General features: G+C 39.9%; 2 protein-coding genes across 4 annotated transcripts in view; both read left to right on the forward strand.

Annotated features, from left to right (window-relative positions):
- LOC108019678 (larval cuticle protein 3) overlaps positions 1 to 18,729 on the forward strand; it is a 167,174-nt gene that overhangs the window by 46,306 nt on the left and 102,139 nt on the right. The window lies entirely within an intron of this gene.
- pdm3 (pou domain motif 3) overlaps positions 3,550 to 18,729 on the forward strand; it is a 75,558-nt gene continuing 60,378 nt past the window's right edge. For 2 of the 3 annotated variants that reach the window (XM_036814309.3, XM_036814311.3), the window contains exon 1: positions 3,550 to 4,103. The gene's annotated coding sequence lies outside the window, so the exon portion shown is untranslated. The remainder of the gene's footprint in view (positions 4,104 to 18,729) is intronic. The other variant, XM_036814310.3, reaches the window with a different exon arrangement.

The raw sequence follows: 18,729 nt of genomic DNA on the forward strand, positions 1-18,729 counted from the left end.
TGGGGCCTTGAGGGGCTTTCAAGGGGCTTTCGGCCAGACGACGACTACGACGTCATCGACACCTCCGATAGTCGAGGCGGGTGGGTGGCTAGACTGGACGACCAACGGCAGCAAAATCAGCAGAGGCAGCCTGTTTGGCAGCCCCGGCTGACCGACAGCGACCGGTTGAAGACCGCACCAGTCGCTGCAGCATCTTCTGCCCCCCGAGGGGGCGGGGCGGCGTGCTGCGGCGGGGCTTGTCTACTGACTTGACTGTAACCTCATTGACCAGAAAAATGCAAGCGGCAACAGCAACAAGCGCAGACAACAAAACATCAAATGTGAATTAGTGCAAAGGTAGTCAAGGAGCAAGGATACACGGAGAGAAATTGGAAAATAAATATTAATAATATTTACTTTAAAAAATATTATGATATAGAAAATATAATCTTAACTTTTGATTATTTATTTTTTATATACTAAAATTAGAAGCTAATTAGGCTTATTTTTATAATAAAATACTTAACTAAAAATAAGAAGAACTAAAACTATAAAATACCTTAGCCAAAAAATAACACAAAAATGGTCTCGATAATTTTGTATTTACCTTCCTTTATAATAATATTATGATAGATTAATGCCTAGAATATAAAGTTATTATAATACTTAATAACAATATTATCATAGTTTGAAATGTAATCTATTTGTAATGCCATTTTAACATGTCCTGTCGCATAATACGTACTATTTTATTTGATTGATAATTGACAAGAAATAGTGTTACGATTTTTCCAAGTGGAGTAGAAAGAGAGCTGAAGAAGGAGCAGAAGACGTGGCGGAGGGGAAAGGACGACGAAGTGGGTGGAAGAGTGGGAGGAGGAGTGGGCAGAACAAGGCAAAACGTTTCCATATTTATTGGCACTTTTCGGTTTTCTGGAAGCGGTTGATGCCGATGCAAAAGGGGTCGGGCGGGGTGCGGTTCAGTGGACCCGGCACACGTCAGATTGTGGGTGGGAGGGAGAGTGGGGAGAGTTAGAGTGGGAGCGAAGGAGTTCAGGGTTTCGAGTGAGGTTTTGACCGACGAGATGAGTGACTGGGGCTTTGGCATTGGCTTTGCTCTGCGGATCGAAACTTAAATAATTAATTCCCAGCAATAGTTGTCGAGAGGTGGGGAAGTGAGAGAAATTTTGGAACCATTCACAGTTGGAATAGACACCCTTAGCACCATAATGCCATTAAAATGTATCTATGATAAAGCAATGAGTTGCTCCATAGACACTAGTAGAATCTTCGTGTTAAAATTTAACTTTCTACCCTTATAAAGCATTTGAATAAAAATGTGGGTTCCATATAGCGGCCATAACTCTAACTTCTCATAACTGATTGTTCTACCTGATGGTTAGTGATTCTAATAACGAATATATACACTTTATATTGCTGTAAACGCACCAATTGGGGGATACTTGCTATGATGTTTAAGTACATTCACCCGGAGAGATTTCGGTGACACCCCCGATCTTACCTATACTCTACAAGTAACGGGTATTCTGTTTCCTTAATGTGCTTGGAACCTTTACGTATTGTTACAGGCAAAAAGCATATTCAGAAAAATTGACCTACAAAATAACTTGATACCATTTTATACCCATATTCAAACCCATTGTTAAGACTCACTACTTTTAAGATAAATAAGTTTTTATTTGGACTATTGAACATTTTATAGGTTTGCCTAACATGAGAACTTTCATGTTTCATTTAGAGAGCATTCAATGGCCTATGTATGTTTATATATTTATTTAAAGCAAATTTAAAATATGACTTATTAACGGATTTTTGGAAAAAAGTTTCCAACTCTTAATTATGTTATAAAAAATATTAGTCACTCAAAAATGTAACAGGAACTTAAAACTTTCTCGAACCACTACCACTTTTCCATAATTCTTTAGCGTTCCTGAATAAAAGTCCCGTACGAAGTTATATTCCATCACCTACAGGAACCGCGGTATTCCAATTTCACCACGGCATTACAAAAAAAATGTTCCCCATTATTTTTAATAGTTTGCAATAAATTGATTTGTATAATTGTAATGATTTCTCACCTTACTTAAGATACTCCACACTCAGGAAAAAGTCAAGTACTTCGTGCTTAAATCAAGTATTTTTGGTGTCAGAACCTCGCCAGGCATGGAAAATGCAGAACCCAAAAACAAAATGCAGAGCTCATGCACGAATTTTCAAGACCGAAAATAATAGGTTTCAGAATATTTCGGTCTACAATCAAGCATAAATAATTATTGAATTTATTCAAATTTATACAAAAAAAATTTAATTAAAAATTAAGAAAGTTGCTGGCATGCTTTAAGGACAAATAATTCTTTAATCAATACATACACATATATTTTATACATTTAAAGTGGGTTTTAACTATATGCTAGTAAGAGAAATAAGTATTGGATACTGAATTTAACGAGATATATCTAAATAATATTAATATTTTAAGTTACTTACGACTTGCCGCTCAGGGGAATTAGCACTGTGCAATTTATGCGCTTTATACACCGATCACTTTCAGAATAAGCAGTTGGGAATTATTAGAAATTTAAATCCAAAATGTGCTCAATGTGAGAACTTTTTCAGCACGAACGTTCTTAAGTCAAGGCTGTTTGAACTTTATTTTAGCAAGTTGTTTTTCCCTGAGTGCTGTTAAAAAACATTACCTCATAACTTTGTAGAAAACTGCCAAATTTCTAAATCTTAATTAGGGAAAGTAATGTGTACATTTATCTATTGAATTAATACCTATTAGATCTGTATTACCCATCCGCCAAGTTGGTTGGTTGAGACCTTGTACTTGCAGATGTAATGTCCACAAATTTCATGATTCTCCCTAATCATCTGGATACATATACATAAAATCGTAATGAAGTCCATTTGTGCAGTGTAAAATTGCAATGTTTGGCTGTAATAAATGCTCAAAATGCGCTCACAAAAGCGCTCACACTGCAGCCCACGCCTCCCTCTCCCGCTGCCATGAGAACACTCTCTCCCTCCCTCTCTCGCTCGCTCTTTCGCCGTCGTTAAATGCTCGCCTTTCGTCAAGTATGCAACTTCTCCTGCCTCAGAACAACAGTTATAAGCTCTGCCCACGCCGGCGTCTCCGTCGACGTCGACTGCGGGCAGCAGCGCCGCTCATTTGTGCGCTTAATGACGTCATTATTTTTATTTTAACAGCGCCAAGCAAATTGCATATACTGTTGCTGCTCCTGCGCAGTCGGCGCTCTGCCGGCGTCGCTGCAGCGCCAGTGGGTGGTGGGGCAGGGGGTTGTTGGGTGAGAGAGTGAGTAAGAGAGAGGAAAAGAGAGGGAGCGAGGCGAGAGCGAGAGAGAGAGGGAGCGCGCTGTAGCGCCCTCTCGCTCGCTCCCGCTGAGCTGGGGCTGCGGCTTCGGCTCTTCGCCTTCGTTTTGTTTGCTCGTGTTTGCCGTCCGCGCCGTTGTTGTTGCCGCTCCTTGCCTTGCTACTTATGCTGATGATTGCGATTGCTGGGGGTCCAAAGCGCCGCTCGTGCGCCACACGTTCATTCAGTCGACGGACGACGCTGCGCCTGAACGTACGACGGCTGATCTGAACCGGAATCGAGCGGCCATACTGGCACACTGTATCTTGAACGCCACTCGACTCGTGCAACAAACAAACAAACAAGAAACAAAGTGCAACACACAGTTCCAGGCAAATAAGCTGCGGCGTGTGCCCACGATTCCCTATTAACAGCTGCCACTGCAACTCTTGAACGATATATTGGATGGCATACCCATAGATCCCGCGATTTTCAACTCAGTTTCGAAAAACCCAGTTCGGCGTTTTTGGCGCGATGCGATCGTTTCTTTTCGAGTCTTAAATTCTCGAGTGCGTGGGTGATAACCATCTGTCAGATACTCATTGTTACCCATAGGTACTCATGAATACTTTGAATACAGTGCAAGTTTGTGATAAGAATTAAAGAATAAACGTAAAAACAAAACGACCAATAAGAAAGTGCTTGAAAAACAGGATTCAAGAAAATCAGCTCAAGAGAGTTATAAGATCAACTTCGATATTGCCTGCTGTTTGAGAAACTCTATATTACGGTAAATAACTTTAAGTATTCGATGTAATTTCTTATCAACATTCCATAACCTTCGTTAAGAAATTCAAGTACTCATTCGTGTAAATTTATAGCATACTTATTTTTCTAAGTTTTATTATCAGAAAAATTGTAATTGCATTACTATCTTAATCTAATACAAACACTCATTATCTAAGACATTCCATTGACACAAAAGACATGAAAACAAACTTTTAATCAAACAATTTTTCAAATCTAGACTCTCTATCCCCTAACTGTTTTAAGTTTGTAGGGATATATTTTTAGAAAAAAGGGTGTTCATATAATTATAATATCGTTCGCTAATCTTGTGAATTGAAATAGCTTAATGTAGTTTAAAAGTTATTATATCATGAAAATTAGATTAGTCTTCTTTTGCAAATAGTTTTGTGATGAAAATTAAAAATTGTCAATATTTTGTTATTACCTTGATTTTATAGCCTTTAAACTGAACACCAAAACAGGCAAAGTTAAGTTTCTAAAAAACTACTTACCCCCAATTTGATGCAAGATAATGAGTTGTGTAATAAAAAACAGTCAAGTGAAGCGCTCGTCAAGAAATGTGAAAAAACATACCTTTTAAGCTTCTCACGCACTTCAATCAAGTGAATATTGTGCGAAACGGCCAAATGCAATTTTTATGTAAATCTCAACCCTGACATGGTAAAATGCAAAAACCAATAAATTGATGCGATTTCGCTGCAGGCGGTTAATAACTTTAATTAACGTTAATTTTATCAACATCGGCATTATCGTCGGCATGAGCATGGGCATGTGCATGAGCGACTCAAAATAGTTGCGACGTTCTAATAATAAAACCAAATATAATAAATAGCCATAAACAAACTAATAATACGGCACGGCGGCAGTGGACAGTGGCAATTTGCAACAATGAGGCTCATCAAACGATCGCTAAAACGAAATCAGAATGAAACTCTACACATAAATGGTTTAATGTGCTAAGCCTTGCGACTGCTGCCACCCCACGAAAAATTACTAAAACGTATTACAATTGACTCGCCGGTGGCTCAGTGTCATTTTGCAAAAATAATCTAAACGTATCTATGAGATACAATAAACAGCAGCGCACAATTCGCACTAACAACAGCGCCAGCGGGCGTAACAACAATTGTAATAATCAGTTTCGTTTCAAAGCCGGACCAACCTGCGCGATACATTTTCCCAGTGCCCAAGCTCTACTTGGAAGCCCCTCCCCCTCCCCAGAGTCCCGGTCCCAGCGATCCGGCGATCCAGCGATGCCAACGATTCCACCGATCCCACCGCCCCTGCATCTGCATCCCAATCCCAGCAACCTATCTGTATCTATGCAGTGCATTGTTAGCGTGGCTCGCTCATTTAATTAAATATAATTAGCTGCATTAATTGCAAATTAATACAGAATTTAGTCTCTTTGTTGCCTGTTTCATTGTCGTTGCCAAGCAGAGTTAGCTATTTCCCTGCTCCCAACTCGTTCTACACGCCTCGTTATCGCCGGCAATTATTTAGCGAGAATTAACTGGGCTCTAAGGCCCACACAGATGTAATGGCCAAACTCGAAATGACATTCAGGGGGTGCATATCGCGGCTTAATGAGTTGCAATTGAATTTAAGTTTAAGATATTCTCAGTAACTGAAGGTGTTTCATTTTATTCTAAGGTGCATCCACCAATGAGAGGTTTTTCACTTATAACAAAAAAGAATCCAAAGCTGTGTATCGCAAGATTGGTTAAATTTCTTTGCAGTATAGTTAACTAAACTATAAAATCCAAGCTCAGGTTTTATTTTCTTAAAATATATATAAAGTCAATCAACTTAAATTAACTTTAAATATACTTCAAACATTACAACTTTATTCCAACATGTAATAAAAATACGCATAGTATTACCTGAAAAAAGTGTTAGTTTAATGAGCTTGCAGCTATTCGTACTTAACAATTCCAAAAACTTTATTCAAAAACTATATTTATTTAACAATCTGTAAAAAAGCCGTCGGCATTAATGGACTGGCTTCAAGGAAATGTATTTTATTCCGGTTTAGGCTTGAGATCAGACCAACAATTTATAATTTTCACGCAGAATACTACGCTGTCTTTCCTTTTTAAAATTTTCATTTTGCAATTTCGGTTTCCTTTGATTGCGAAATTAATTTACCTCATTAAATTGCCTGCAGCATTTTTACTATGTTGAGTGGCATCCTTCGCAAATCAGAGAAATCCATTAGATGCTCGTGTCGGTGGCCAAAAGCATTGCGACAACTTTTAATGCACAAATAGCTGTGAAAAAGAAAAACAACGACGGCGGAAAAATGATTAGATATTAAATTATAAATTAAATGTGGTTGCTGTATTTGTTGTATCTTTTTTATGACAAACGGATGACGAACGCATAAAAATGCAGCGGCATAAGAAGCGGAAAAGCAGCAAAACGACTGCGGACAAATCAACAAGGAGGCAGCAGGCACAACCACACACACTCATTAAAAATAACCAAAAGCCAGCGGAGAATTGCAATTTCCCCCCGAAACAGTCCCGCCCCCCATTCCGCCAAACAAAATAAAAAGATATTCCCCAACGATCGCGTCACGTTGTCACTTTACGTAGGCAAATCGTAAAAATGAAAGAAAGAAAATCCGCAAGGCAAAACGCTTAATTATGCGCCGTGTATTTTGGACAGCTGCCTCGGCCACGCCCCCCGGGGTGGGCGGCCTCTTTAATTAAGCATAATTAAAGTAATAATTATGCCCCGTGAAGGCATTGAAGTTCGCCAAATGAGGCGAACTCGAGGGGCGGCGACGGGCATCTTGAAAGGATTTCACTTCTGTTTTTGATGTGTGGCCAATTTGCAAACTTGTGCAAACATAAAATGCCATTTTATTGCCCTAAAACAGTCAGGGTGGCGAAAATGCAGGAAGTGTGCTCCTCCGAATGCAAAAGGCAATCGAAAACGCATTGGCCAACCAACTAGAAGGCGAATCAAAGGGAAATAAGTATTTTCACATTTCAAAATCAGTGGAATTACATTACCTATTAATTTGTTAGATTTTTGTACAACCCACAAAAATTTAATAGTTACACTCCCAACAACAAAATACACACAACTTACCATTTTGTGGTAGTATTACCATTAAATAGTAATCAAAGCACTATATTTTTTTACACGTCACTATTTTTATTTGTTTTTGATCTTTTTTACATTTACTTAACCATCCGTATTGGTTAATTTTACACATACCTTTTTTTGTGTGCAGCCAATTATTCCTTGTACAAAGTTTGAACTTTAAAAATTCCAATATGTTCTTTATAGAGATTTTTTTTAAGATATGCTACGTATCCTCAATTGCTGGGTACCTAAATTATCCCCAATTAATCCGCCTAAGTATATGGTCTTCTGAGAGTTTCCATTTGGAGATGATTTTTTCTTGGATTGGCTCACTTTTCGCCGGGCCACCAAAATAAGATATTGCATGCCGCACATGCCACAAAGCCTACACAAAAAGCGAAAAACACGCACACACCGCTCATTTAATAATGAACAATAATGAAGAGTAATAATAATCATCAGCAAAACGTGCAGCAGAGTGTCCAAGTGCGGCATTATACCATACACTCGCGTATGTGGAGGCTACGAAATTTTATCAACGAACGCGCATCATTTCAATTAAGAAAATGTCACAAGTGTCCAAGCAGCAAAAGCGGCAGCAGCCTAAAACACGCCAAATGCGGAGGAAAGTCGGGGGATCTCCGCACTTTCATTTCGCCATTTCGAGGCCCCGACTCCCCCGACTTCGCATCCACACCCCCCCTCTTTAATGGCTTATTTTTTGGAGCATTTCTTGTAATTAATGCGAATTGTCACACGCTAGAACTGAAATAATGTCAACTGCCTTCGATTCGCCTTCTAATTCATTACATTTATCGTTTGTTGCCCGTTTCCTTCTCTTAATTAGCAATTAAACAATTTATGCTTTTGCGTGAACAATGAGAAACTAAGTGAAATGAGCCGAATTTTTGTAGTCCAAAAACATGAAACTATAATTAATTTCATTCCATAAAGTATTTTGCTCAATTAGCCATTAAAAACACTACTTTACCGCGCGGGTATTGCGTGTATCGGAAGATGTAAATGGAGTGCCGAGGAACAGAATTCGGGGTTGTTCTGGGGATCCAATCAGGCTTGATGGATGGATTGTCAAAGATGCCCGATAAACGATAGGAGTAATGCAAGTCTTTCGTGCTCGGGTAATTATGACGATGGACATCTTCTATTTCGAAGCATAATTATTGGTAAGGGTTTTGGAATAAAATTTATATACATTTTAAGGTTTTCTTTGCTGACTACAAATCTAATTCACAGGCAATTTCTAGTAATTTATTTCGAATGTCGAAAATACTCGGAAAATCACTTTATTTATCTTGATGTTGTTTGAAAAATGCTGAATACCTTTTTATTCCCTATTTGTTTTGATTCTCTGATGAACTTATCTTTCCAAAACGTTAATATTTTACAACAAGTTAAGATAGGAATAATATCATTATAGAAAAGGTAAGCAAATCGAGTAATCGATAATAAGACTAAATTTGGTAGATCGCTTTTAGACTGAAACCAATATCTCATCATCTGAAAAACCGCGATCGTTGTGCTTCATTTGAAGATCGCACGCAGAAAAGGAATTTCGGTCTTAATTTCAACTAATTTTATTTCTCGTTTTAGTGTTTTTCGTTAAATTATTGTTGATTAAATGCAATTAAAAATTTTTCCCCCACCGTCCCGCCGCACGTCTCTCTGGGTACTTGAGTTTGAGCAGTCAGATCGTACTTAATGAGACGCGACACAGTTGCACAGATGTTCCACAAAACCAGCTAATTGCGCAATTAACTCGGCAGGGCGGGGAGTGCGGGGATAGGGAGGGACGAGCGAAGGGGCATGCCACATGTTGCACGGAGCTGCTGTAAATTTGCTGTATTAAGTGTAGAAAATCTCGAGCACTTAATTCACGCTTTGTTGAAGGTGTTGAAAGGCGGTCGACTGAATCCTGGATCCCTCATCTAGAATCCAGCATCCGCAATCCAGAACCCACCCAAGAACCTGGGGGTACTTACCAGCTAAGTTAAACCAAATGCGAAAACCGCAAAAAAGGAACTCCCACACGAACCCACGTAATGTGTGTGCCGGGTCCTTTTTGCCTCGCCACCATCTATTCATTTTTTTGCTCATTTGACTTTGGCCGGGCTAAACAAGCTGCTTATCCTTCGGCCAGGACCCGGACGAAAAGAAAAATGTTAATTACCCTTTGTGTTTAAATAGACCCCGCTCACACACTCACTTATCCGCATCCTCGTCCAAGGGTCGCCCTTGGACCTTTGTGTTATTTGAGGCAATTAAAATTATTATTTTAATGTCAACACTTTTTTTGCACCGCTCTTCGTTTGGTTTTCGGCCAGGATAATGCATGTAAAACGACTAACGCCTCCCCGAGAAAATCCGTTAAATGTTTCCCAAGATTTCCCGGAGTTGGGGGTACGTCTCCATTTGCCGTCGGCACTTGGCTGCGACTTTCGAAACTTTGCTCTGGTTTTCGTTTTGTTTGGTTTTATCCACACTTTTTTCGTACTTTCGGTTTTGGGTTGGGTTTTGCCTGGGCTGGTTGTCCATGGGGTGGATTTCACGCCCCAGCCCTGGTTTACCAGGCGTTGAGGAATTCCGTATAAGTGTTTTTACGGTATTTGTTGGCTCAAGCATTTTACGGGAAGTTAGGTCAGTGCCCGCACCATTTCCTCCCTGTAGCCATGGCCATAGCTTCTTTCCATCCCGTCCCCATTTCAGCACTCCTCCCCGTTTAGCCTCGTTTTGAGAAATGTTTTTCGGTTGCCTTTAGGCTTGTGGCTTTTCTCTTCGGGGTGTTTTGGGGGTTTTGTGCCCGGGTGGCATTCGAGATAAGCAGGTGTTATATTTTTATGGCTAAAGTGGCTAAGCAGTTTGCGGAGGGAAGATGGCAAGGAATCGGTTCTGGTGTAGGTGTTGGCACCAGAAGTGTGATAAGACCCTTGCAGCCGACAGTTGGCTTGCAGGCTAATGAGATGATTGATTGGAAATGGAAAGAAACATTAGGTTTATAGTCTAAAGACTGCATTTATGAGCAATTCAGCAATTGCTGGATTATAGCAATAGCAATCAATAGTAATAAATAACGTAGCTTTAAAATTAATACGATAATTATAGTATAATAAACTTATTATTCAACTAATAGGCGTAATACAAATAGCTTTCGTCTAAAATTACTTGGGTTCATTAAAAAATATTAACTTATAAATCTGTTTAAGCAAATCAAAGTTAGGAATTAAAATTTTGCTTTGGCCATCTCTTATAAATACATTTAACTATTCCAAAAAAAAATGCCCATCAATATATTAAATAGTTTAGTTTAGTTTAATTGCAACATAACTATATACTTTAATTTGTTAATATTGCACGCATCACTTGTCATTGACAAGTAACTGAAGTTATAAAAATTTTAATGGCAATAACACTTAATTGTTACCATACCAAGTAACAATAATAACCGTTTAGAGTTTTTTAAGGAACTACAATACCTTAATGCTTTTTGTAACCTCCCCTATACTTTATCCTATAGCCTATATATTTATCCATAGATTTGCAGCCACATAGCCTCCACTCAGGGCAACCACAAGCAGTTTGCTCGGTTAGCCAGAGCAGCTGTTTTGGGGTCGAGCCCCACCCCCTTTCACAACCCCATCCACGCCTCCTTTGGTGACCCCGACCCGATTAACTACGTAAACAGCAGCAGCAGCCGCCTTAATTGTTTCGCACTTAATCAAAACGAGCAGCGGACTGGCCCAAACCGAGACTATCAAAGGCAGCTCCCCAGTCGTCGGTTCGGGCCAAAGGCAGCACAAAAGCCAAAGCAGATACTGAGCTGAAAGGCAAAAAATTGAAAACTAAAGAGCAACTTGGGGCGCACGCCGGTCTCCAGTCCTGGAAAAGGGACGGACGTGGGACAACCTGCAACCTACAACCTACAAGCGACAACGACAACCGACAACCGACAACGACGACATCAATACCCTGGCGCTGTGAAAAGAAAAACGTTTTATGAGCTCATTCACAAAAAGGGCCAAAACACACACACACACAGTCGCACATAGAAAAAGGAAGTTTTCTGAGGATGACGACAGAAGCAACCTGTTGAACCCCTCATCCATCCAGTGACTCCCCATTCACCCCTCCCCAGCACAAGTGTGCCACAGTTTACTTCTTTTTTCAGCTGGGTCGTGTGCCAAAATTATATGTTAAAACATCGGCATGAGGAGTGCTGATTTCTTCAACTTGTTCGTGCTTTATTTTCCGAAAAGATTTGCCAAAGTTGAAAAAATACGTTTTCTTTTTTAGGAGTTGTTTGTTTTTTTCGCTCTGGTACTCCCTTTGACTTCTGCTGAGTGTCTGCAATTTTTCTTTTTGTGGGTGTTTCCAATAGAGGAGAGTAATTGTGGGTGGTTGTTTACAAAAAAATGTTTGTGTTTATATGGGAGTATCTTGAGGGCTTGTTAAGAGCATGTTGCGGGTTGTCTGAAGATCAAGTTGCTAATTTGAAGCCCTTACTGAAATACCTTATAACGCTCGCACTGAATCATAAAAGGGCCAATAAGTGTTCTTTAATTATTAAATAGATTGATTTTAAATAAAAAAAAGATGTTTTTTTTTTTAACTTTTTATTAATATTAATCAACATTTACAATCTTGAAGACGATATGTACGTAAACTTGCTATATATTTCTTCGGTTTTTGGATTTATATTTGTTGTTGTTTAAACTTATTATTATATAGGTATTACAGAATATTAGATCCAAGCTCGTATTTATATTCCTTTAATATATATATTGATTTATTAAAATGATCATATTGACATAATACCATACCATGTTATTATAGTTATGATAAATGTATTTTCAATAACCTATATCCAGCGTTCTCATATATGAGAAAGTATACTTAAAAATGTCATTCAATTTGCCTAAATCTGATATAGTTCCAAATGCCTCTCTATCAAATTCCTAAAAACTCCCCATCTCTTTCCTGACACTTTATCGCATCACTTTACTCCCAAGTGCAATCACTTGCTCAAATCTGTTTGACTTCATCTGCCCGATTTTCCCCATCACCACCACCGACACCACCACCACCAGCACTACCAACAACAATTGTGGGCGGGGGTTTTCTGGGGGCTTTTCTCGCCGAGCTTTTTTCCGACGCGCACGCTCCGCTGCCGGCCATGCGGCGATGTTTTCCGAGTGCTGAGCGCCTGCTGCTCTTAGCCAAAGTGAAGGCGCCGGCCGAGTGTGTCGCCTTGGCTGTGTTTGCGGTTGTCGCAGCGGCCGCCTGTTGCGCCGCCCGTTTGGGCCAGGTTGGATTTCGCTGCCACGGCCAAGACGCTAAGCAGAGGCTCTTACAACTTCATAAGTTGGCGGCAGTGTCACGGCGGTTGTTGCCACTTTTTACGCGCATCACCCGACAGATACTTTTGTGTTTATATACTCGAGTGACGTCGGCCGTTGTTTGCTGGGCCTCTGTTATTCCGCCGACTTGGTTTCTCTCTCTCCGCAGGTGTGTGTGCGCATTTGTTTACTTGTCTTGTCTGTGAAAAAGCCCCCGTTCTTCGACTTCTGGCACAAAGGCGGCGAGATTGCGGGTCTCCGCAGCAGGAATAAGTTATCTAAATGAGTCTCGGCCTTTATTGCTGGCAATTATGGTTCTGGCCAACACTGCGTATGTGTAATTGCCCTGCGATTGCAGCCAATCCGAAGCGTTTCGTTTCGTTTCGTTTCGACCGACTTTTCATTACCGGCATCAACACTTGCATATGTAATTTAGCATAATTCCAAATGCACGACCCAGTCCATAAAGCAGCGGCGAACTGGAGCTGGTATAATTAATAAACGGTAACAGCGGCGAGTAAATGCAACAATACCCCAGCGACTGTGGCAACTTTGGCATGTAAAAAGCGTCAAACCAAGCTGATTTCTATTGGCAAAGGAATTCCAAATGCGGTGTGTGCCTCTCTTTCTCGGTCTGCCGTCTCTTTCGATTGGGGTCTACCCGATATCCATGTCTTGACTGCAATTTATGAGCCTAAATGAGCGCAAATTTCAGTGTATACACACCAGCACTTTGCATGTGTGTCGTGTGTGAGCGATTTTGGCGCTCAATTGGCAATAATTTCTGATCAATTTTCCATTGACTGACAAAAACAGAGCAACAGGGACGGCTAGAAAGACGAGACGGACGGTTTTGCGGCGGGGACATGTGTCAGATAGGAATTTTCTGGATTGTCCCGACAGATAAGGGACGGAATCTCACAGTTTGAAAGTCGTTTTGGAGATAAATATACTGCAACCTTATTTTGCAGCTATCTAGTAACTTAGTGCTACCATTAAAGTGATTACAAAATAATAGTAATAATGTATCCTGTGATTTTATACTTTACTTCCACTTCCAAAGCTGGTATTTATCTATCTTAATTTATTACCCTCCGATACTTTCCAAATTTCCATGTTGGCAAGCTGAAATCAAATACTTTTCGAGAGCCTTTTCTCTTGGCAGGGATTAATCAAAGAGTCTATAAATCTGGAGAACCAAATAAACAATGTCTGCAGTTTCTGTGCCTATCCACAGCCCTCATGCCACTTCACTTAATTACCCCTTTGGCCTGCTTGGCTGGGCTCGTATTTTATTTACAATAATTAAATCTGTCAAACTCAAAAATGTCTTTCCACAAAAGCCGCCATTTGCAACAGTATTGAAAATATTCCGACAGTCGAGCGGAGTTTTTCATGTTGTGCTATTGAGTTCTCCGTGATTTCTGAGTCCCACTGCATGGAATGTTGTTGCTGTTAATTGGCTAAATTATTTTACTGATTATTAATAAATATGTATTGTGTTGTCGTAGTTGATTAATTGGCATTATGGCCAGGCCGGGGCATAATTGAAGAGCGAAGTAAGTCTTGATTGCGTCACTTATGACGCCTCATTTAATTGGAGATACCGAAGGAGAACTAGAGGCACACTTTGCAGTTGGCTCCTCCGGGTTCCAAGAAATCTCCACCACCAGCAAAACAGTAGCAGAACGTTGAACAAAAATTAACACATTTAAATTACTTTCATTAAGGATTGATTAATATGGCCCTGATTGGTTATTTCTCTTTATTTTCTTCCCCTCCTCGGCTCATTGTCGTCATAGTCCCCTGGCCCGCCTCAATTATTGTCACATAAATTGAACATTTACTGGCCGTTTTTCACTGATTTCTGATTTTATTAATTTACGTATTCGTTCCGTTTTTGTTTTCATATTGATTTCCAATCATAGAATGCCTCTCGACAATTCGTTTTCAATGAGCCGTAATTTAGACTCATTTAAATAAATATACTTTTGTTGATTGGTCTTTTGCGATATTACGCTATCGTCGACGGCAATTGCGATAACGAGTTCAATGCAAAGATATTTAACCTTTTAATAAGCTGGTCGGCAGAGCTTGATGTTAGATAATCAAGCACTTCAAATATAATTATTGAAAGTGGGTACAGTTGGCGCACATTTGACTATAAAGTACACTGCTATTTCTTGATCGAAAATGAAACACTTTTAAACTTGCTTAAAAGTGGCTTGGTTTTAAGTTAGGCTTGGAATAAATATAATTATTGTGAATCGTGTTTATTTTTTTTTTATTATCCACTTAAGAATTTATGCTAGCAAAGGTTAAACAACGTTTTATTAGGTTGAAATGATCGCGTAACTGGATTCATATAATAAAGTATTTACAATATTATTATAAAAAATGTAGATAGACTAGATATACAGGCTTGTTCTGATTTTTACCTTCGAGAAGTGTTTTCAAATTCGAATTGACTTTAAAACCGTTTCATAAGCAACTTGGAAAACGTTTACGTAATAGTGTTATTTAATCTGAAAAATAATTTTTAAACGTTTAAATATTAATATATGAAAAAATCGAATTCGAGTAAAATAGTCAAAAGTTTAAATCGGAACAGGCCTGACATATAGGTTAAAAACTTACTTTTAAATGTTGGTAGCCAAGGAAGTGCTTCACTTTGAATGTGGGCTTTTATTTATTTAGTTGAAAGGAGAAACAAGATTTGTTAAGGATGCATTTTAAAATCATTGTGTTCAAAAGTTCTCAAATACGATGTGAAAAACAGGTTAAAATCAGAAGGATAGATCTATTTCTTTTCCGCCTTCCTAGGTGTTATAGATCGAACATCCAGCTAGAAAGTCGCTGCTGGAGAGCGTGGTACAGTTGTGCCGGACCCACTTAGTTGATCTCATGCATTTATGCATCAGCTGGGGCCGTCACGCACTTAATGAGCCTCCGAGATTGAGTCGGCGAGTGACGGCAACAAATTGACGCGTTTAATAATATTTTACAATGTGTGTTTTCAGCCGCTAATTTCTTGCAGGCGTTATTGTGCGCACTTTCAAAATGTTGCGTGGTGCGCCCCTTGGGGGCCTCATTTGAGGCACGACAGCGTTGCCATATCGCCGCCGCAGTTGCAGTTGCAATTTCCATTGCAGTTGCTGTGAGTTGCCGTTGTCGGTGTCGTGTTGCCGTCGTCGCCGTCGCGTAATTTACATTAATTGGCACACGGCGTCGTACATATAAATTTTTGCGCGCTTAAACTTTAATTTCATGCGTGCCATTTGATTTTTGTTGCCACTCTGGGCACAAATTATAGGCAAGTGTGACGGGCTGGATCCTGATCGTGTCCGTAGTTTTGTGTCTGCCAAGCGGCAAGTGCTGGGCTGGGCGTTGTTTCGCAGTGGGTTTCTGCCAAATGCCGCAAGGCCCCTTGGAGTGGTTCAAAATCTACGCAGATTTGCGGGCATCTGGTTACGGGCCTTTGCATAATGGAAAGGTGTCTGCGAATGCCGAGACAATCACCTGATGGGTTGCTGTTTACCTGGATCAACGCCGCCCAGTCGAAGGTTGTGTAGCTCATACACCAGCGAAGCTTTATTTCAATCAAATCTTAATTGGATAAACATATTTTAATTTATAGATCATAGCATTTGTTCTTGTAATTCAATATTATGATCACTTATTTTGAGTTAGGCAATCATACTATTCTAGATATCTGAAACATTATTATAGAACAAAAAAAAGCGATAATGCTTACACTTCCTAACGTAGTTAGGAGCACCATAGCAGCCTTTACATTTCTAATTTTACTATTCAAAAATGTTTTTAGCACAATTTCTTGCAATTTCCCTGTGGAGAATTTCAATTCGCCATAAAAAGTCAATTATTGCTGCGTACAAATTCTTCTTCTGCATCCCACTTGCTCTGGCTCTAATGCTTCTTGTTCTTCTTCCATTAATTAACATACTTTCACACAATTTCTTTCTAGCAACAACTTTTCGTTGACGTCAATTTCGCTCATCGTTAGTTATTATTGTTGTGCTCATTTCGCCATATCATCAGGTCAAATCTCAATTAGCAAATATAACGATTGTGGCTTTCTTCTCTCTCCCTCTTTCACATAACCAACAATTAACAAATATTAATGGAAATTTATTTCAATTGAAATCAAAAATTTCACTTCCCAACGGCCATGGCTGAAATATCTATATGCGTAAGTTTTGAATATGGAGTACAACTAATAAGTACAGTCCCTAACTTAGTTGGACTCGGCCATTATACAGTCATTGGCTCCGCAAATGACTTTCCCCTTAACTCAAGTTAATTAAAAAACCCCCGCCCACAGCCACACACTCACAATCAGCTTATAATCAGCTTATATTCTGGCAAATTTATAACCCCGCTTGATTATGAGAGGTTAGCTGTCATAAACAAATGACATGCCATACCATACAAGCGCCATCTAGCGAGCGGTGCGTGCAGCTACGTGGACGGCATATCAAGTGGAATGTTTTTGCAGTGAGCGAACTGCAACTTGCAGTAATTATGACCAGGTTTTGGGGAGGGGGAGGGATTGATGGAACTGCTGGCTCCTAATGGCCTGGCCCATTGTTCGCTGGCGGGGCTTTAAGTAGCTTTTAATAAGCGACCGCGTCAAGCAAATAAATAATTATAATAAATAAATAATAAATTACCGTGCAGTCGGGCTGGCAAGTACAGTCACACAATGTTGCCGTCTCCTTCCGGCTAATTACACTCGCCAAAGGGCACATGCAAAGTGCAACATTTGATTTGATCACCCCTCCCCCGGCCTCCCTGCGCCCTACTTAAATGGGGGTTAATAAAGTGCTTAAAGACGCAATTTGAATGCAACTTAGTCGATCGACTGCGGACCGTTTAGATGAATTTTCATATTTTGTAGCTCATTATAGAGAAGCATTTTACAGGTATGCAAATAGTAATGGCTTTGGCTACATATCGAAGTGTGTTTGTAAGTGTTATCGGTAATCGGGCAATCGGTTTTAACACCACTTAAATACAACTTAAGTTTGCCCATTCGAATTAAAGTTAGGTTAACAAAGTGGATCAATAAACAAGTGATACATTTAAAAATGTTTATCGATAACAAATTTACTGGCTGGAGATTATAATAGCGCACTTTTAAGTATCTTGTTTCCGTTTAATTTTGAGAGTTTAGAGGTGGTCTACAATTTTTGAACTTTGAAAGTTATGATCAGGGTAGATCGCTGAGGTTCGCTACTGTATAGTTTTAAAATATTCTGTGATGTTTCATTAAACTCTTTCAATTGAGACAGCCAATTCAAGACTCTTACTCCCGCTGTGAAAGGACTGTTACCCGGTTAATCGATTCAAAATTCGATTACCCTAACACTTTGCCCCTCGGTCGAAATGAAACACTTTACAACCCCAGATAAGTAGAACCACCCCCGAGTGGTCATGTCATGCCGCACGAGGTCCTTTTGACCATGTGCAGTGCAATACCCCGCGGCCAAATTCTAATTATAATCGCGTATCGCATGTGCCAAAGCCCCAATAAACCTTTGTCAAGCGATTCGCTCGCTAAGGTCCCCTCCTAAATTCCGGCTTCGTGTCATTAACGACCCACACCGCCCGACCGTGGTCTTTGCATTAATTTTTGCACTGCCACAGAGCTGCAAATAAAAAAATAAAACGGGAAAGCAAGAAATTTCCATAATGAGCACGTACACAATCACTTACCCCGGACACATGCAGTTCGCCAAAAAGGGTTTGCGCTCCATCCGGGGGTTGCAAAAATTTTATAATTAGTTGTCCGTTGCCCGGCACCAAAATGCAGGTTTCAATCCAATTTTTTTCCCGCTTTTTTTCTACGTTTTACCAAATATTTAGACGTTGATTATGGGCGCTTCACCCCTTGAGTCGAGTCTGCAAATGATTTTGGTGCGTGCTCAATTGGGGAGTTTTCAAACCGAACGCGAGCGAACGGAACCGAAATGAACTGAGCTGAACTGAGCCGCCTTCTCCTGGCACTTCTTTTGTTTTTCGCTAATTTAGCGAAATTATGTTTTGTGCTCTCATGTCTAGATGTCGTGTGCGGTTCGGGGTGCAATCCTGGTGCCCGTTCCCTAACCGCTCCGTAACCCCTAGATTATACGACTGCAG

Source organism: Drosophila suzukii, chromosome 2R, assembly GCF_043229965.1.
Source record: "Drosophila suzukii chromosome 2R, CBGP_Dsuzu_IsoJpt1.0, whole genome shotgun sequence".
NCBI lineage: Eukaryota > Metazoa > Arthropoda > Insecta > Diptera > Drosophilidae > Drosophila > Drosophila suzukii.